Source organism: Centruroides vittatus, unplaced genomic scaffold, assembly GCF_030686945.1.
Source record: "Centruroides vittatus isolate TY-2023 unplaced genomic scaffold, ASM3068694v2 contig_453, whole genome shotgun sequence".
NCBI lineage: Eukaryota > Metazoa > Arthropoda > Arachnida > Scorpiones > Buthidae > Centruroides > Centruroides vittatus.
The window spans coordinates 2129203-2149278 of record NW_027122249.1 but is presented as its reverse complement, the minus strand read 5'-3'; the positions used below and the strand labels follow the sequence as shown (position 1 = coordinate 2149278).

The following is a 20076-nucleotide window of genomic DNA, read 5'->3' as shown; positions in this document are numbered from 1 at the left end:
TTTATGTCTTTCGAAAAATGCGGCTGCCAGGTAACCGTTACAGATTTGGAGGATAAATAGGTTAAAAAAAAAAATTCGTTTTTCTAACCGTTTTCCCATGATGCTACTATAGTAACCGGTTAACTCTGGCGCGGTTTATCCTGCGGTTTGAGCTATTATGATAACGCCCAGTTAATTTTGTGACGTTAGCGGTTATCGGGTGGTCAGACTCAATTTTTCTCAGACATCCCGGATCCGTTTCCAGGGAGACGGAAGATGGGGAGGCAGCTGGAAAGACGAGAGATGATCCCACTCGTTACCGTGTTAATCCGAGCTTCCAAGGGAAGCTTTCGATTTTTTTCCCTCCTTCCTCCTCCTTTCTTCTTCCTCTTCTTCCCCCGGTATTCCAGCAGACACAAGGGATTAATTACGGTCACCCCGAGTTGCTTCGTTACCAGTAAAAAAAGCTGCCGTCTGCTCTATTATCTTATTTAAACAACCGGACTACACGAAAATATTAACCTCCTCCCGTCCATTAATGATGTCCTTATATAATTCTTTAATTTATTTTTTAAATTAAAAAAATGGGCATCTTAAAAGAAAAAAGAAAAAATCTTGCAATTTTAAAACGTTTAACCCCCAAAAGCCGGCTTTTTTGTTCTATAAACGTTGCGGAGAAGAATGATTTACAGGGGCCGATCGTAAAGTTAATAGGAAAAATACTACGCGTATACAAATCCTCGGTAGACAAAGTTTTATAAAAATTGCTAAAGACGACCAAAAAATCGGTAGGGTTATTTCTCGCAGTAGATTCAGAGTGTGTAGCACGTAGAATAAACATGTCCCAACAAGAAATTTTAATTATCCATCTCAGTAGGTAGCAGCGAGTGGCTCGACCTATCACAAGGAAAGTTAATTTTCCGGGCATGGCAGGAGAACAACCAATGTTGCGTGAGGCTAGGCGCTGACGTCATCTTTGCGGGCCTCATGCCATGCGTTGCCTCGACGTGGATTTGAAACGACGCTCGTCAATCCCGCTGCGAGCAAGTAATTTAGTCTTTGCCACCTTAAAGGCCGCAGACTGGTTTTTCTATCCTCACGAATTTTACAAGATTCCTGCCCGTCTTTACCCCAGGTGAGTAGAAAAAATAGAATATAGGCTGTTATATACGCGTGTGTATAAAAATGCCCGCTTGGAAGCGTGTAAGATGTCTTTTAGTTTTGCTTTTACAAAAGCAAACTCCGCACACACACCAAGTGATCGATAGAGAAACCTGTTGATTAGAGTGCGCGATGCCAGTGTATAAAACTTTTGGATGCAGTTTAACGGGAGTGAAAAAAAAGCCGTCGCACGTCTTAAAAGTAGATTTGTGACTTCTCTATCAACCTGACCAAAACCAATCGAAAATTTTTGTCTTGCAGGATCGACCGTCCCCCTCCTAATTACCGGTTTCTGACGTCTTTATTCGTTTATTGCACGTGGCTTTGGCTGTATAAAATCTCATCAAGCAAGCGCCCAGGACTAATCATTCGTCGAATGGCAGACACACTCCAGGGAACGAAGGGAAGCAACAGGAAGTAATAATACTCCTAGAGGTAAGTTTGTTTGTGACCGAGAAGTTGGAGGCGGTACACTTAAACTAATCCACGTATTGGCTAGTTTATTCTAGTTAAAAAAAAATCCCTACAAGTATAGGAAAATAGTTATTAAATAAAGAGGGGTGAAAAAAGTCGAAACCCGACACCACACCCGAAAAATAGAAATCCATTAAGCGACCTTATTGTTTTATATACGCGTAGTTAAGACGTATCGCGTTACTCCCTTCTAAAAAAACACGCAACAAGTAGGAAAAAACGTAGAACATCTGTTTGTCTGTCCAGGGTTAAAAACTCGATACTCGTTAATAGCGATAATTAAAGCTAATCGAATAAAGGAAGAGTTATTACCGCATTGTTATAGAAGTGGTGTCCTCACTATTGTCTTTATTTACAGTCTTAACCCCGTTCGAGTGATATTTATGTGATGTTTTTACGACCAGATGTTAGTTATGTATAATTAAATTAAGTTTTCTTCATTAATTTTAACTGTTAACCGATTATCCAGATAATGCCCACTCGTCTAGATGTCCCGGTTAACGGGCGAAAATTGTACTAGGGGGAGAGGATATTATTGCGCATTATCATGCTTATTTGTTGTGTCAACATGTCGGAAATTTATTAGATCACGTAAGATAGCATGGTCGTGTATATTACTAAAATAGCACGGCAGTGTTGTAATGTAGTGGAGGTGTTGGCGCGGGTTAAATTAACTTTTCGGGGGTTTTCTTACGACGTAAGAGGCGACGTTCCCTCGTGTAATATGTGGGTTTCTTCCATTTCTTTAAGTTTCTGACGTAAGAATCTCCCTCTCTCTTTCTCTAATCGGGTGTATCGCACCTCCAGATGTTAGATGGAACATTTTTTTTAATACTGTAGTAGCAGAAAATAGGCGCCCAAGCGAGAATAAGTCGACTTAAACTGCCAGGTTTCCCTCGAGAATAAAAATGTAAACTTCCTGGTTTATTGACATTTTTACTAGTGAAAATCTTTATTGGATCTAGGTGAGGTCACGTGAACGAATATGGATTAATCCGTCGCGTAACTCGAGATGGGGGTTCCATTTTCACTTCCACTTCCCCGCCATTTTCTTTTCTCCTCCCCTTTAATTTTTATTTTTCTAAACGTTTTTAAGAATCTATCCTCCGTCGTGTCGTTGGCTAAAATGCCCCAGACGTTATCCGGAAATTAACTAATGTTTAGGCAAGTTAATATTTTAATATAAATTACGCCAGCTTAATTTTAAACGCGAGCTTCTAATCCAATTTATCAATAGGAACGATGTTCGCGCACGTAAACGTGATGGACGATTAAAGTACTAATTTCTGATTCGTTAACGTGCGTTGAAATTATTCGCAAAACCCACCGCCGTCGCACCTATATAAATGCGCACACAAATTGGAGTTCAAAAAAATTCCCGTCGGAGGTTTACCTCTGTTAGGAGTTTAATCTCTTTCGCATGTTTAAGCGTTAAGTCGAGATTCTACCACGTCACAGGAAAGAAGAGGGAGGAAATTGCGCAAAAACCGACTTGAGTGCCCCTAACACTGTCGCGTGCCCGAGTGGACAATGGAAAAAGGTAGTCGTCCATCAGAGTCCAGTAATGCCCCAAACGGGGTCTTTTCCTGCATTGTGTCCTTAATGCCTGTTGTCAAAACTTCTTCTTGGCTTTTACTTCCCTACTTAAGCCGAATAATGAATTGTGTGTTGTGGTCACGCTATTATCAGTTTTTGTTTGCTCCCCCGCTCCGTTAGAAACACGTTTCTCTCTAACCTAAATTCGATTTCCTATGGTCGAAAAATTAATATAAAGCTACTGTTTTGTGTCCCGAGAGTCACTAAATGCTCTTTTTAATAGGGTTTATCAATTCGATTTGCACAAACGGGTCTTTATAATGAAGCTGTTTGTGTTATTTAGAGATAGCTCGCCTTATTTTCAATTATTCGTTACGTCGCATCACTCCTATAGAGCAGCGTAACGTGACGCATAATGCGCACCTATGTAACTTAATAAGGGCTCTACTTTGTACTGTTGTAACAATGAATAATTTAATAAATCCTCTAAATTCGGCTTGTTAAATGTTTAAAATTTTGTGTTGAGATTTTTTCTTAGTGTTAAGACACTTAAATTTACTTCTGCTCTTAGTTCCCGACGTTTATTTTGCTCGAAATCTTCGCCGTGTTTTCTTCTAGTGAGTAAAGTCTATGGTTAAATCGGATCGTAACTTTTGTCACGCTTAGAATTATTTTAAAGTAACGCGCCGTAACATTCGATTAATATAGAGAATTTTCTTTAAACGTGACTTTCGAGAAAAGTAACACGAGTTTTAGCCCTCCGAATCCCTAATTGACAAGCTAGAAAATTGAATGTGATGGAGGGCTTCTTTTTCTTCTACACCTGTTACGTCAGAATTAATTTTGAGTATTGTAAATTATGTTAGAGATGATGTAACTTAACTGCTACGTGATGAATATTATACGTAACATTTTATAATTTTTAAGACACTGAAAAATCTGAAGATAAACCGTTTCCTTTCTCGAGATCTTCTAATATCATAAAACTCAATTAATATGACGAAAGTGATGATGTGACGACGATGATGATGTAGAAAATACAAGCTCATTAATACTTTTATCGTTTAATTTTTGATGCTTTTTACAACAAAAACGTAAGGATCATGATCATTTTATCATTATCGCTACGTTCATCCTAGAATATTTACATTCAAACCATCATTAGCATCATCATTATTACGTTTTTAAGGTTATAACAATCACATACAATACACTCTACATAACAATAAGCTATATAATAACATTTATCTTTATTAGTTTCTTGTAACTAATAAGTTGAAGAAGAATTTCATTATCCAAAAATCAGAAAGATGATAATCTTTCAGAATTTTTCTTCTTAGATAAAAAGAATTTATGTATTAATTACCATTAAGGAAGGTATATTATTGATGCATTGCGGTTAATGTTATTGCCTACTGTATTTACTGACTAATATTTACTAATTAATATGCTCATGTCTTCTATTAACTGTTTACATATATATTAATGCTCACATTTATCTATTAATGACTACTGGCTAATATATTAATGCTTATGCCTCATATCATTGACTTATTAGTTTGTTAATGCCTGCCAGCCTACGTTTTCGACTATTTACACATATATTAATGCCTATATTTATCTGCTAATAGGCTTATGCCTGCGATGCCTACGTCCTCTACTAATGATTATGTTATACAAATTATATTCTGACATACTATATAATAAAATAGTGTGTCTCTATGGTGTAGTTGATATAAATAAGCTAGTGTAGCTATGTTTCTCTTCTAGTTCTATCGTTGTTTCGTCACATAGTACAATACTTCTTGTTGTATACAAGAGTTGTAACGTCGTTGACTGTTGATAGTATGGGAAAAAAATTAATTTCAAGCCCTCGTAATTAATAAACGAGATATAAAACTAAACTTTCGGCAATGGGGAGTAGGGGGGAAAAACCCTAGAAAATTTATAGTTGCGGTCAGCATTAATTTCTTGAGTGAATCTCATAAAGAGGAGACGGTGAGTCATCGAACAAATTTGTAGCCCCATAATTACCATTTTGAGAATACGAGGTTAATTTTAATACCTTATAAATCAAGCCCCCTACGGGTTTCCCCCCTTTTCCATCCTACCATAGAGTGGACTTATTAAAATTCCTACCCGCGTGACGGACCACTCTGGTGTTTCTTTTTTTTTTTATCACATATTAGTAAAGGGCCCGAGTATTAATTCTTTGTCCTACAATGAAAAAAAAAAGATAGGAGAAAGGACAAGTGTGACGACGAGTGTGTCAACAATATCTACCTTTACCTGATGGCGAAACATGGCAGATGTTGCGTTAAACCGGCACAAAGATTAATATAGGTGAAGTATCGTTGCTCGGTTACTCTCCTTTCAAGTGCCACAGTTCAGAGGTTGATTCTCCTCTTGTACGCCATCTGCGCCAATTAAGATATCGACGTTGCCCTTTTTTTTACTTCTAATACTATTATTCCCATAATAGCATTTACGGTTAAATATAATTTACTAAAAAAGCAAACTACCCGAAACCTCTTCCTGTGGCGGAGATTTTTAGTAATTTTTAGGGATTTTTTCTAGTGTTTATCGTTTCGCAATGTGGTGTAATCTGTGTTTTTTCTGTAGCCATCGCGTGCGGAGCGCATCCTGACGTGTGTTTCCTTCTCTTATAAAAATTATTTTTTGGGAAATTTTCGAATTGTGTCTGTACGAGAATTGTATTTAATATATATTTTTAAATACATATTATTCATTATTCGTGAATATTATCTAAAGTGGCGGCAGTCCACTTGTCTAAGCAAGTATTAGAAAATTTATATGTATTATAAAGATACTGTAGGCCTTTTTATGTGTTGTATAGAGTTATTATTCACTATCTTCGATCTTACATTTGCTACACTTCTGTAGCTAAGGATACGTGCTTTAAGCCATAGTAAGATAAGACCTTAGTGTATTTATATTTGCAGTGTATTTATATCCCTAATAAGAGGAATAATTGGAAAATAAGGATGCTGTATCAATCTGGAATTTACATTTTTATCCTTCTTTACTTTCTTATTTGCTAGCAGTGCGTGAATGTATTACAGTGTATGATTGTTACTTGATAGTGGTGTATTACCAAAGTGTATAATATCATATACAGCGCTTTTCATACTGTTGCTGGTCAGAAAGTGGATACTTTGGATGAATATGGGTATATTAAATACTAAGAGAATGCTGTAGAAAATCACGCGGGCATTTGCAACGGAGAAACTGCATAGATGCTTTTCATCTGGATGTTCACCAGAGATTGGAAGAGGCAGAGAGTTTTTCTTCGAGAGATTAAAACGTCCCTCTCTCCCGTTTAAAGTTTAAGAAACGTGGATCGGAAGCGGCACTTCTTATCTACAGATGTTTATCGCTACAAAGTATGTCGCTATAAACATAAACACCAAACAGATGACGTATATTAAGAGGGAGAAGATCACAGGGAAAAAAACTCCCTGTGTTGTACGGATATTGCATAAATACGCAATAATTCTTTAGATTTAAAGAAGGAAACGTGATATTTTTGTTCTTCGATTTGCGAGTGGGGTGCGTCTAAACAAGACGAGGATATATCGACTGGACCGTGTGTTGTCACTACAAATAGATACAAACTGTTGCGGATTTGTTCGCTCTCTCGCAATTTTCTCCTTTCACTTCGGATTTCCTCTTTAAGCAAACGTGATACTTTGCAAATTCCGATTAAATAGTAGTATTAGCAGTAGATATACCCTTAATGGCGTCTGGCAATTACGTCCTCCTAATCCCCGTAGCGCGCGTGCAACTTTTATACAAATCCCCCCTCGGAGTATATAGAAGGAGCGCGCGCCTGACGTCAGAAGCATATCGACCAATGATTTAAAAGTGAAGCGGGGGTGAAGACTCCACCTTTTTTTACTCCCATTTTTCCCCCCTCGGTTTTAACCGTACGACATTTTAATACCAGATTTTGACTCGCCGACGACTCGTTCTACCTCGTGTGTTCTTGGGCGAATAACACTTGAATGTTTGACTGTTATTGCTTGAGAATACACGTGATAGTCGAGTATCTGACGACAGGAAGAGTTTTGTGACAAGGTGTGAACTTTCTTCTCGTCTTTCCTCCGTCTTCTCGAACGAGGGATCGTTCCGCATGGCTAACGACGCTATAGGAAACGAGCAATTTCCATTTGTACAGAAACCGAATTCCTTCGAGTCTAGTGTCCTTCCGTCGACGACAAACAATGGAAAGTTTAAATTACTCGATTTGGAATTCTCCAGCTGTTAAAGAAGGATCGAGTAACGTTTGTCTTTCTCAATGTTTCCACTTGTGTGTTTTTTTCGCCTCCTCGGTAATTATTACTGATATATACAGTGTTCTATCAGTAATACTAAAGACTATTCAGACAAAATCTCTTACTTATCCTGTTAGAGTAATAAAAAATTCAATAATACCCCAACACTACCAGTACTTTACTATAGTGTTTATTACTAGAGCTGCAAATTCCCCATTAGTGCTGTATACGTAACAAACATGGATTAGTTTTTCTACACTTGTTAACGTACGTAGTTTTGTTCATTAATAAATGAAATCGTGCAGCAGAAAGTGCAGCTCCCTTCTAATTTTTCAGTAAATTTTAGTATTTTCCCTAAAAATTTACTGTAGTTGAAGATTTACTGGTTCCGGTAACTACTTACAATATTTTCCGCTTGTATTCTTGTATTCTTATAAATGTAGCTTTTGCAATATATTTTGCTTTGCGTTATCTAATAATTGTCATAATTCTTGTTATAAAGCAATAAATGCGACTTTAATAGTTAATTCTTCTATTTTTATTCATTAATTTTTACTACTACAGCAATAAACAAACATTAATATTACTTGAGAGTGCAACAATACAGCGTTAACTATAGCCAAATTCCAGCAATCGCTAATGATTTATAGCAGATAATACTACCACAGCAACAAGTGGAATAATATTTCAGTAACTTCACTTAATATAGTAATAAAATACGGCATGTTTTCTAATGGCTTATTTGGAGCATAGTTTTTGGCAATTCCTGTTTTAGCAGCCGAACAGGAATTGCTGTGTTAGTTTATCAGCCAAACTAAAAGGAATTGCTGTGTTAGTTTATCAGCCAAACTAACAGGAATTGCTGTGTTAGTTTATCAGCCAAACTAACAGGAATTGCTGTGTTAGTTTATCAGCCAAACTAACAGGAATTGCTGTGTTAGTTTATCAGCCAAACTAACAGGAATTGCTGTGTTAGTTTATCAGCCAAACTAACAGGAATTGCTGTGTTAGTTTATCAGCCAAACTAACAGGAATTGCTCTGTTAGTTTATCAGCCAAACTAACAGGAATTGCTGTGTTAGTTTATCAGCCAAACTAACAGGAATTGCTGTGTTAGTTTATCAGCCAAACTAACAGGAATTGCTGTGTTAGTTTATCAGCCAAACTAACAGGAATTGCTGTGTTAGTTTATCAGCCAAACTAACAGGAATTGCTGTGTTAGTTTATCAGCCAAACTAACAGGAATTGCTGTGTTAGTTTATCAGCCAAACTAACAGGAATTGCTGTGTTAGTTTATCAGCCAAACTAACAGGAATTGCTGTGTTAGTTTATCAGCCAAACTAACAGGAATTGCTGTGTTAGTTTATCAGCCAAACTAAGAGGAATTGCTGTGTTAGTTTAGCAAAACAAATAGGAATTTCTAGAAATTAAACACAAACTATTTAAAATAATTGATATTTTAGCTGACTTCTTCATTATTTTGCTATATTTTTTATAAGATTCTTCAGCGGGGAGGGGGAGATGTTGAAACTGTTCACAAAAGTGTGGAAGCGCATATTTTAGTACTGTTGCTAATTAGATTATTTGTAAAACCTCCAAATTTTTAGGTCACTTTAAATGCCATATTCTCGCCATTTTCGAAAATAAAAAAATTCAGTTATGTAGACGGCGCCTATTCCAATAAAGCACAAGACGAAGATCGGCGCCAAGCGATGCTCTTAATTCGCATATGTCTGTTAAATGTCCAACTAGGGGGTTCTTCCCGGTCGCCATATTTAAAATTGCCTTTATGTCTTCGATTAAGTGTTAAACGGTGTGACATTTTTTACAGATTAAAATCAAAATAAAATAAATAAAATTATTAACAGCTAAGAGAATAGCAAATAATAGCAAACAGCACACAGCGGCGGGAGGTAATGTAATATTCGAAATTTCAATTTGAACGAAATTCTAGAGAAATTTACAAGATTTAAGTCTAAAAAAACGCGGGTTAATACTCCGTAAATGAACAAAATCGATAGGCCAGGTGCTAGGAAACTAAGTTCTGCACGAGATTTAACATTTAAAAAGTTTCGGATTTTAATTAAGTATCACCCTCTCTAGAACGGAGATTTTTTTTTCTTTTCGAATTTCTCCAGGTTTTCTCGAATGTCCTCCACCTCGTATTAATTCTGTGGAGAGTTTTTGATATTTCGGAGCCTTTCTGCCTCAATAAAAGGGTGGTTTGAGACGTCACGCCCACCTTTCTAGCCAGTCTTTAACGTTATCTTGACCGATACAATGTTGGTTGTACAGAAGACATTCTGTATTCTCGACAAAAGAAAAAAGTCAAAAGGATAGAAATTAAGAAGGCGTCTTCTCTCCCGTTTAACCGGATAAATATAAAACTGCACCCACTAGAAGACGAACGATTTTAAAGTTTGAATAGAAACTAACGAAGTGTATTATGAACGAACGAGAGCCGATATTTATCGATCATTAAAAACCAGTTTAAACTTTGAATATCTCGTTTAATTTTTCCATTCATGTGAATGGTTTTTAAAAAGTTGTTTACTAAAATTTTAAACTTTCTTCGTTCTCGGTGCTCTTCAATTCGATAAAAAGCATTAATTTTGCATTGTTAACTTTCTGTTCCTTCCACGCCAAAGTTCCATTCCAAGTAACTTCGCTGCGGGTTTTCGCATTAAAATGTGAACAGTTTTTAATTATATAGTCTAAAATTTATGTAATTCCACGTCTTCGATTGATAATTTATCCGGTTTATCTCTCTTTTACTTGCTAAGAAAGGAGGAAAATACAGATTATCTCGGAGATTTTCCTAGTTAGCTGATTTCTGTCTGTAGGCCACATTTTCTTTTTTTGTTTGTTTTTATTTGTTTTATCCTTGTTTTTCTAAGGTTCTTATAAATTTATTTTTGACCAAACTTTGTACTTTTCCTGCTTCTCTCTGGGTGCATTTTGGTTTAGATTCTTATTAAGTTGTACCTTCTTGTCTTAATGTAACCTTAAAATAATAAGGATAAAGTGCAAGATTCGCAAAGCCCTCTCCCTATCCCTACGCTTAGTGTGTAGCCTATATCTTAGAAATTATATTTGAAGATTATTAATTACTTGTTAACTTTTCTGAATTTTAAAGATCACAAAGAAGGCCTATCCTAAAATGACGAATTTTATTCATTCACGATTTTCCTTTAGCTCAAAACTTGGCCTAAGACATCCGACTACACTTTGATTATATAGTTTCAAAAATGGAATACTTTAAAAAGTTTTACTTTTATGGCTTTGTTTCGTGTCTAAACGTATCCATTGTATTCCAGTATTTAATACTTGATCAGCACATCTCCCTAAATGTAAGTTAATACGGTACTGTTCGAGAAACCACACATAAAACAAAAAGACTGCACAGTCGGTTCCAAAAAGATTTTTGTATTTCTGAAAGACACACAGCTTTTCTTACATGTAAAATTTCTCATTCATTTCTTAGTCCAGAATCTTATAATCCTTAACCGTGAAGGATTTTAATTCGAAAACCTTCTGTGAAGTTTTATTCAAGATGATAAAATAGGACTTTTGAAACTGTTTTGGAACCGACTGTAAACTATTTGGTTTAACATTAATGAGACTGGGTACACTAGAAAAAAAAATGTTTTAAGACACATCAGATACAGTAAAATATATTTAAAGAGTCTACACCAAGTTTATATCTTACGTACTTATAATAATATATAATGTACTAAACGTAACTTGGCTACAGATACTCGTGTACAGAAGAATATGTATTGCATTCTTCCTATATATAGTCTTCAATACAGAAAAATATGTACTTGTACAAAAATAGAATCTACAATACATACTTATATAAGAGACTATAACTGAATTCTTCAGGCTTATTTTATGAAAAAGAAATCTATTTGTAAAAATAAAATTGTATTGTATACTTATAGACGAAAATTATAAAAAAAAATTCTTTTATACTCTACATTAAAAGTAGACTACTATACATTTATATAACTTAAGCTTTACTACAATACAGCTTGACTTACACGTATTTATATATGAATAATTAAGAATATACTTGTAGATTCGTATCTTCTTTTATAAGTAAGTCATATATAATGGATCAATCATGGTTCACAAACAAGAAGCTCTACTCTATATTCTTTTGGTTTAGCTTATAAAACAAACTGCTGAAAAGAAATATTCGTATTTGCTCAAGATTACAGAGCAGAGAATATATATTGAATATTAAGCACTAGTAAAGGTGAGTGTACTGAAAGTGTACAGTACATATTGATAAAGACACTGTAGTACAGGCAACTGTGCTGTGAAGGCATCGTGTCTTAGAGAGGTCGGTGGTTGGAAGAGAATTCAAGCCTACTTATACAAAAAATGGTATTATATAAAAGTGTAGATAAGTGTACAGTTTAAGTCACTGTTGAGCAACCTATTCTAGATGAGGGTCGCATCCACGTTTTCTTACGGAGTTGCAGCTGAGTACTGACATATTCCACACCCTTTAGTACATTAGGCACCTTCCTTGCAATGTTCTTCGTCACGAATATCAGCTTAATTGCGGTTGCACGAGATAGAAATACGAGAAAATAAAGTTATTCCAGGCCCTGGAAGCCGCGGATTGCTGAGGAGTGATTTAAGTTTTGCCACTCTCTTGGAAAGCAGCTTGCATCTTAACATTCCGCAACTTTCCAAACCGCATAACCCGGAGGCAAACGTGGCAAATGGGTTGGAGATCGTTACGTAGGAGTGTGGTGACGACATACGCACGCGCTTTTTTAATCGCGTAGCAATCGAGGAAGAGATAATGGCGCTCGTTTAATTTCCAATGGCGGAAATGAATATTGTTATCGACGACGACGATTGCCCTATCTGATTTACTAATTTAACATTAAAACTAATCAGGTAATTAACGGACCGATCCGAATGTTCTGTTAATAACCCAAAAATATCTGATAATGGCCGCCTTTAACGTCCATTGTGCTAAATCGTTTTGTTAGGCTTTTTATCCCAGGCGCAACCGAACCTTTTGTATTGTTGGAATGCGTTAGGGCGAAAGGAGGAAGAAAGGCCAGAAGCACTTTTAAAATTTACGGCGATTTCTAGATTTTTGGAGATGGTCAATTTTTTTCAACCTCTTAGAAAAATTGGACCAATTTATCATCGGATAGAACGCATTTGCCTCATTGCAATCCTTTCACTCTTCGATGATGTTCCTTTTCTTCAGTGTCTGGTTTGTTTCCTGCTCTCCGTCCGCTCCACCTCATCCGTCCGTTTGTCTTATCTCCCGATTTTACCCCTACTTAACCGCTTTGTTCGGGGAATTTACCCCGAAAGATCCCTACACGTTGGCCCGTGACACCGGCCGCAATAAAAAACGCTTCCGTTACAGACTTTGCCGTCCGTCGTTCCTCCCCAAAGACAAATAACGACTTTAATCATGGGGGACGAGTTGTAACCTCTGGAGTCTGTGGATATTCGAGTTATCGTTTGTCCATAAATTATTGGCGTTTTATTAAAACTTTATTCGTAATTACTTAACGGGGCATTAATCAATTACGCGAGCGGGGACGATAATAAAAATTGATAATGGACGGTTTTAGTAGAGAAAAAAAATTGCCTCGTCATGACAAAATATGTTATTTCTTGTGACAATTCAATAAACGACGTCATTAGTCTTTCGCTCGCTAAGGTATTAGTAAGATGATTGATGATGAAGATGAATAAATTAACTATTCCTTCTTATTACTTTCTCTCCGGTTCGGGTTGCTTCCATCCCTGGATTTTCGAGTTCCGTTACGTTCCTTTTTGTACGTCACCTAACAAACCCGTTACTATCGCATTCGGAGTTACTCCCACGTGTCAAATGCTGTAATCCCGCGCGATCAACTTGCAAATATCGGATTTATCGGATTGGTGTTGTCGAGTTTATTAAATCGTGTAGTAGATCAACCACTCGAGCGCGATGGCTTCCGGTGAACTTTAACCTCTCAGCCATTGTCGAATTAGTTTAACGCTCGTCAGATATGATTTCTTCGGGATTTTTCAGGTCCTTTTCTCCATTTTAGACGGGGAATGGTGAGAATTCGATGATATCTGGGTTGCTTGCCTCCACTTTCGATGATGGACTGTTTGTTTTAGAATGTTTCGAGATTTCTCGTCTACAGTACAGTCGACAGACGTAACTGGAATGCTGGAAATTTTTTCAGCAGGATTGATAGTTTATCCAAGCTAATATTGCGAAATGGGGCCAGCTGTCGCTTATGCCGCTAACGATAACTGCAGCTTATTACTTTTCTATAGCAATGTAATATTAACCGTATTATATTACTTTTAAGTTGTGAAATTGGCTAAATTTAAACTAATTTATAACACTACTTAGAATTATTACAAAGTGTACTGATCTACTTACAGTTTAAAACTATTAAAGTGTATTAACAAAGCTTTTTATTCGTGCAGACAGGTTACAAGATGCTCACTTACGCTAACCTGCGACATAAATTTAACATATGTTAGTAAGTAAATTCGTGGAAACAGTAGTTTAATGTAACGTACTGTATATATTGTAGAATAAATACACGTTCAATGCTTTTATCCATACAAATAATCTATATTATAAACATAAGTTATAAGTCTGAATGCCTATATGATTAATTTTCCTGTAAATAATTAAAAATTTAACAAAAGAATTTATGAATTTTTATAATATAAAAAACACTAATAACACAAAACATACTAGGCTAACTACTAGCTCATATTACATTGAGGACGTATTGATGTATTACATTGTATGCTAAACACATGCCTTCGATAATATAGTTTACGATATACGCTGTTTTAAAATATATTACATAAAATGACTGGTATTCATTTATACACTACATAATGTAATTTTAATATAAAATATAGCAGACAATGCGTTTACATTTAGTACATATGTATCTATTAGTTCTATTGTGTGTAGACATCGTAAAACATTAAGTAGAGATTGTAGAGAACAAAATCTTGTATTTTCTATAACCTCTCTTTATGATACATGAATTTACATTGCATAATTCAGTATTTGTGCGTGAGTAAGTAGTTGCAAGCGTTACTCCCAACTGGAATTTGAGGTTTATCGACAACGCTTAAAGGATAGGAACCAATTAAAGGAGGAAGGAGTTAGAGAGGAGAGTTACGAAGAAATGTGTCGACGTTCGAAGCAATAAGAGTCGAAACGAGAAGACAAGAGAACCGCGATAAGGTAGCTTTAGCCGGGATTTACCACAATATCGTAGGAATATCACTTTTAGTCCAAGTTGGAGTGTTAACGTAACATCCGTTTCGGTGGACTTCCGCCTTGCCTGGGGCCAAAGATCAGACACGCCAAGATAGGAAGCAATGCCGCTTTCTCTACTTTATTATTATCTCCCACGTTAGTTTTTTTTTCCTCCTTGTTCCCTTCTCTTTTTTTGGTCGTTCCGCCGGTTGGAGACATACCAATTACCAAAAAAATCGATGGGGGATGCCGGAGAAAGGAAAAAAAAATTAAACTTTTCTTTCAACAAATGGGAAAAAAATCAGCGAAACACAATCTTCATTAGCTAATAGGCCCGAGGACATTTCATCATAGGCTCGGGTGGTGTCGCGGGGACGTAGCAAAGAAAACAAGACACGACGTTTCTGCGGCCTGCTAAGGGTTTTGTGTGCCCGGGTGTTGTGTGTGTACACACTTTTCTGTATGATGCGTGCCGGCGCGCGCGGTTTGATATACGTAATTCGCCATTAATCGCAAACAACTATTGCCGGCTGGCACGGGTGAATGAGTTGATTATCTTTATATTTAATTCGACTCGGAAGCCGGCGGGTCCGTCCGACATGTCTCGACAATTGCCACAATATAATTTAGAATCCTACTTTATCTCGTTAGGGGTGAGAGAGAGAGGCGCTCGTCCCGAGAGGCACAAACCCGTCCAAATAAGATTCCCTTAAACAGGTTAAAGAGTCTCCATCTAGCGATAAAACTATAAAGCGAATAATCGAATTAAGCGTCGTTTATATTAACTACGCTCGCATTTTTCCATCCTTCCGAAACCGAGCGATCTGTCGCTAAGCTATTAACATGGCGCCGGATGACGGTTTCAACTACTTTTTACATAAATCTACTTTAAGTCGTTTATGCAATTATAAATATTCTAAATTGAATTTACTAACTTTTTTCATCATTTTAATCAATTTTATTATCATTTAAATAAATAAATAAATAATATATATAATATATATATATATATATATATATATATTATATTATAAGATGAAGCTTCCTCGAAAGGGAATACTTTAAAACTCCATTCAATCCAATATGAAAATATTAACGCTTCTCCCCATTTTTAAACACCGCTTATGGCTATAAAGAGCTTTAGAATTCCTTAGAGACGGGGGAGAAGCGTTGTGACGTTAAAGATGGCCGGCGAGAAAAGCCGAGTCGCACCTGATTCTCTGTTAATCTTCTTCTACCGGAAATATTCCAGGAATGTCAAAATGTCCGACCCAACCATTCCTGTTTTTTGTTCGAAGTTTAATTTGTGTTCCCATCCTAATCCATTAAGATCGGTATTTTTCGAGCATCATCATTTTTTTCCTCCTTCTCTTCTTCTTCCTCTTAACAACCGCAACTCTCGATAGAAATTTAAAGAAGTGAGATTTTTCTAATATTTATCGCTTGTTTATATTCTATGTATGAGACGGAGAAAGTGCGGAATAGAAATTTAAAAAATATGGAAAAAAATCCCTGAGAAAAGACGGACATTCCCAGACGAGCCGTAATGGTGAAAAATGTCGTGGGGACGGACGGAAACGGTTTTCCTCATTCCTCTGTCCTCTTTAAACAATTTTAAAAACCCGTCGGAAGAAGTCTCAGCGTGTTGGCCGGGGAAACAAGGAAACACTTTTGACCAACCGCGCGTTTTAAGCGTCCGAATCATTAATCATATTCAAACTTAACCCGCGGGTTACGTCGAGTAGACAGTTTTTAAAAGCAAAAGTTTGTGAAATTTATTTCCAGCGGCGACCACCCTGTTGCGCTTTCTAAAGTGGTCACGAGAGGGGCGATATTTTTTCAAAAAAGAGAGAGAGAGGAGGGGAAAAATAGAACCAGAGATTTAATATTAAATGGCGTTATAGCAGCTTCCGCTCGATGCCGACAGATGGCGGGGCGGGTGTTGATTAAGTGCGACGGCATTTGTCAAGCGCATTTATATTCCCGTATTGCCGGTTTGGCAAGCGAGAAAAAAGAAGCGAACTCTTCACGCTAGATTGACTTTTTCGCGGTTTAAATCTCGAAGCGTCGCTATATTCGCCGTTATCGCCGGACAAACAGCGGCCCGACGTTACTTCTACCTTGTTAAACTCCGCGGAGGGCGTCGGCCTGGCAAAAACGTTTAATTAAGTTCAAAAGACGCCTTGGGGAAAAAGCGGTCGAGTTTTAATCGAGTGGCGGTCGGTTCCGAAACGAAGAAAGACGAGAGATTAAAAGACGTAACGGCGGCGGCGGGGCGCGCGCCGGCTACGCGACTCCGCGCGGCCCAGCGAGAGATGCGGACGAGTAGAAAGGTGGAAGAAGTGGAAAAAAGTTGGAACGAACGGGGTGGAGGGATTTCTTTTTGTCGAGAATTAGAGGAAAGCTGGGCACAGGATGTTTTGACACATCAGACAAGAAAGCATCTCGTGCAGACGCGGGAGACCGCCCTTCTCTCCATCGGGACTTCAGTGTCGGTGTCACATCCAGGTACGTTCGGGGTCACCCGCCGTTCGTCTTGTAAAGAGATACGGTCTCGGATATTTTCAACAGGTTACCACTTGTTGGACGAGAGAAACTCTCCGAGTCTCCTGTCGCCGCTTCGATCGATAAGGAGCCTTGCCAATACCAGTTGTCTCCATTAGAGTCTGGAACGGTCGGCGGAATCGACCGCGCGGCGGGGAACCACCCCCCGTTAAGCGGTCGCGTCGCGCAGCCTCTAGCCATGGAAAGTAGGAGGAAATATTAGGGGACGAGACGCTCCGGTCCTGGGCAAAAATCCGCATTAAGCGTAAGAGAGAGAGACAGAGGAGTGGGAAGCAGACGGGACGGCCCCGGGTATTTCGGATGTTTTATGTAACCGGCAAAAACCGGGATATTAAGTAGAAGCGGGTAAATTACCAATATTTATTTGACACCCCACCGTTCCGTGCCAGACTTCAATCGATGCCCGCCCTTAATATCGGTCGTTTCTTTATCTTCCTTTATAGGCGGCCAGATACATTTTAATAAATTTATAAGCTTTTCTCTCTTTCCTCCTCCTCCTCTTCTTCTTCCTCTTCTTCCTCCATTCCATCCTTCCGTACAATTATTAAAAGACAAACTTTTTTATTTTTAGATGCGGTGACGTCACGGCGAGAAGCGACGGGCCCGATGTAAATATATCTATATATAAATAAATGAAAAAATTTCTGTCTCCAAGTTTGCAGAAATAAATTTGCGGTCGTATTATGGCCCATTGATTGATGTGTGGTGTTGTTTAATGGCGGCGGAGGACGATTAAGGTCGGATGCGGAATCTCCCCCCCCCGTTTTGTTTGGTTGGCGATTAAAGCCCTCCTCCCTAAATTAAGGCTCGCTTGTTTGTTTGTGCGGATGGACCGGGCCAAACGGCGTTCCGAGGTGGAGCGGCTCCAGAGATTTAAATTTAATTATACGGAGATTAGGCGGCCTAGACCTCCTCCGGCAAACATCGCCCGAGGACTTAGCGCAGACCGACGACGCGATATTAACACTCCCGACGCGTTTATCTCTCCTTCTTTCCTCCTCCCACGATCCTCCTTCCTCCCTAATCCCTCTCCGGTTTTCTTTTCCTTCTTCGTACCTCCCCGCTCCGCCCCGAATTTACGGCTCCCTCTCAATCGGTGCCGTTCACGTTTAGTGGCAATCTTCCTAAATGCTTCGAGTGGAAAATATGGAGATCTTATTTGCTTAACGGCGGCATTAAACGGTACATTTGTTGATTTATTAGTAAAGCGAGGCGTCCGCGCGCTCTCGAATCTATTAAAACTTGCATCTGGAACGATAAGTTTGCCTGGCATCGTCTTGTCTCCATCGGATGTGCCACTAATGCAGTTTACTCATTATCTCCGATCTAATCTTGCCCGCGAGGAGGTGATGGTCTAAGACCTGGCTTACTTTGATGTTTCAGCAGGCTGTCTATTCCCACAGGACAAAACACCAGCGAGATTGGAGTCGAGTGGACGGACTGACTGCAACAATCTACGCTTCCTCCATTTGGAAACCTCCTTTCTGCAAACCTTGCCCATCTCTCAACAGAAAAGAAAAGAAAAACAAAGTCTAACTCCGGATAAAGGATAGCTCGGTTTATTTTTAGATAATTACACTCCGATTATCCGGTTTTAAGGTGAGGCCTATTGACGGGTGGGAGGCAAATTGTAACTTTTTATTTATCTGTATTTTTTGTTTCCTCTATATTAAAATGCGAAAACAATCTTGAATAAAACATCACGACCTATCCAGTACGTCGCTCTTTTATACCCGAGGGAAAGTATTAGATAAAAACCTTTTAATGACGCGAAATTCGGTAAATAATAAGATTAAATTCTGCATTTATACATTAACCTTCCCTATCCGTCCATACATTTTTAAACCTGTCTCTAATAGGATTTTATTCTATCCACGAATTAATTTATCTTCGTTTTCCTTCCCTCCTATTCTATTAATAAATTATTTTCGTAATAACCATAAAACGATCTAATAGGAAGTGACAATTATAAACTCCTCACTGCCCCTCTTACGTCCAACCGAAAACAATAACAATCCCATTGAAAAGTTTAAATTCGATTTTAACGGTATTCTTATTCCTATAGGATCGTTTACATTCGAATATAATAACGGTAACTGCCAATTGGCTAGCTTAGATGCGAATCGACCAATAATTTCAAATTTCTAGCGACCCCTGGTTGAAAATGAAAAATTACATTTATTTAATATATTTGATTCAATTAATTGTCCAAAATCAAACCCGTACTCGTGTAGTTTCTCTAGAAGTGAGGCACAGGAAGACAGTTTCAGGGATGTAAAACGGTTTGCGGATAGCGTTAATCCATTAAGAGACAATTTAGCGACGGACAACACCTATAAAAAAACATTCTACTTATTTATCCGGAAAAAAAGGGGGAGCCGAATCCTAGACAAAGCTGAACTTCCGGAATGTAGTACTTTATAACCGTGATCGGCGAGTTACTTATTGTCTAGGGGTGAGTATAAAACAGTGTGTCGACCGTTTGAAGACAGGCTCGACAACCAAGCTGGCTATAAACTTGACCAGCAATGACGTTTATTTGAAAGCGCAGTTTGGGGTGCATTCCAATACTTTCACATAACATTTATGAGTCTATTATTGTGAATTCCGAGCCATATTTTTATATCTTAAGCATTTCTCCATTTTTTCTTACCAATGGACAAACATTGATTTACGAGTTTCTCTAAGAATTACTAAAATGCACACTCTTTTGCATCTCGGAAGAAAAGAATTATTGGAAAGGATAAAAACATAACTGTAAAGGGACAGAGAAACTAGATTTTCATTCTATCAACTA

The 20076-nt window shown here is 37.8% G+C and overlaps 1 long non-coding RNA gene across 1 annotated transcript; it reads left to right on the top strand.

The window, feature by feature from the left end:
- The first annotated feature begins 858 nt into the window (after positions 1-858).
- LOC136977277 (uncharacterized) lies at positions 859-17978 on the top strand. Its single transcript, XR_010881062.1, has 3 exons — positions 859-1114; positions 1402-1575; positions 17851-17978. It is a non-coding gene; the product is annotated as an uncharacterized lncRNA (long non-coding RNA).
- Positions 17979-20076: the final 2098 nt, after the last annotated feature.